Source organism: Frieseomelitta varia, unplaced genomic scaffold (genome assembly GCF_011392965.1).
Source record: "Frieseomelitta varia isolate USP_RPSP 00005682 unplaced genomic scaffold, Fvar_1.2 scaffold_979, whole genome shotgun sequence".
NCBI classification, from domain to species: Eukaryota; Metazoa; Arthropoda; class Insecta; order Hymenoptera; family Apidae; genus Frieseomelitta; species Frieseomelitta varia.
The window spans coordinates 59,758-61,318 of record NW_025110788.1 but is presented as its reverse complement, the minus strand read 5'-3'; positions in this window follow the sequence as shown (position 1 = coordinate 61,318).

Below are 1,561 nucleotides of genomic sequence, written 5' to 3'. Positions count from 1 at the left end.
AAAAAAAAAAAAAAAAGAAAAGAAAAAGGAGCGGCGACGAATGTGTAGTTTGTTATCGTAAACGTTTTTCGACTCTGCAGCGAGAGAATTTTACGATGATGAAATTTTCGATAAAACCAACTTGTACTTAAAAAAAAAAAAAAAAGAACAAAAAAAAGGAAGAAACGAGATTTTTTTGAAGGAACTTTACGTATTGATGTAAAGGGGTTGATACGTTCGGCGCAAGAAGCTCATGCATCAAGTCCCGTGATGAATATAATAGTACCTAATGGAATATTATCATCATTCGCAACTATATATAACTCGATCGCTCTTTCTCCTTCTCGGTCCCCTCGTCTCTATCTATCTATCTATCTATCTCTCTCTCTCTATCTCTCTTCATCTCTTCTTCATCGTCCGCTATTGGAACACGCCTGCTGCACTCGTAGATGTCCATTAATCACGGACATAAGCAGGCGACTAATTGTTGGGTTTCAGGGAGAGAGGTATAGACAGAGTGGAATGGATAGAGAGGCATAAAATAACGTCCCTTTATCGAAGGCACGCACCCCTTACACACGATGGGCCCTTCGATTCATCCGGAGATCGGGAGGATCACGCTGTGAAAGTGATCGTGGATCGTGCGACGGGACGTGACTTGTCGATTTCACAATCGTTTATTATTTCTTCCCGATCGTCGACTATTCCACCCGTCTCTGTCTCGTGTTCTCGTCGACGATGCTCTTAATACCTCAGAAACTACAAAACATAACGGTCTCCTTGCCGTATAATTCTTGTCGTACGTTTATTTAAAACTCGCTCTCGAGATCGTTCGATCGAGATTTATCGGGGCTTCGACGAAGGTGCAGCTGAATTTTATAAATTTACAAGAGAAGAATTTACTTTTCGTAACGCTCACGCACGTATATATGTATCAGCGAAAGAAAGACAAATCGTAGCCGCAAATAGTGGAAAAAATTTCCCATAAAATTGGGCGACGATTCGCGAGGCATTTAAAGGCAGAGGCCATGGAAAAACCGACTACCCCATTGAGGACAATTGCAGGAAAAGGTGCGATGTGTCTATAGGTACGAATCAACGGCGTTGGTCGCTTCTCCATAATCCATCATCGCATGCCTATTCGCGGAACAGAGAGACGATCTGTCATCCACTTTCGTCTCGTTGCGTCAGTCCATTCTACCCGAAACATTTCGGTCCTTGCCTCGGCCATTTAGCCAAACTCAGCCGCAGCTTCTTTTTTTAATATATATCTCTGGTTCCTTTTTTTTTTTTTTTTTAATTCGTCCCTCCCCCTTTTTCCACCTTCTTCCTTCCATCTGCGCTCAACTCTTCAAACGTCTCTTTTAATTTCCCCGCGCTCTTCCTTCCATTCTTTTCTTCTCGCAAAATAGTCAAGATGACAGTGCTAATTAGTTTTTAAAAAATAGCTAAACTTACAAGTTAAATTTTACAAGTTTTCTCAAGAAACAAGTTCGACAGTAAAAAGAAACGAAATTCTAGAAATTGTCAGCCAAAGTTTATAATCTGTAACTTTTTCAATTTACTGGTACTATTAATTGAT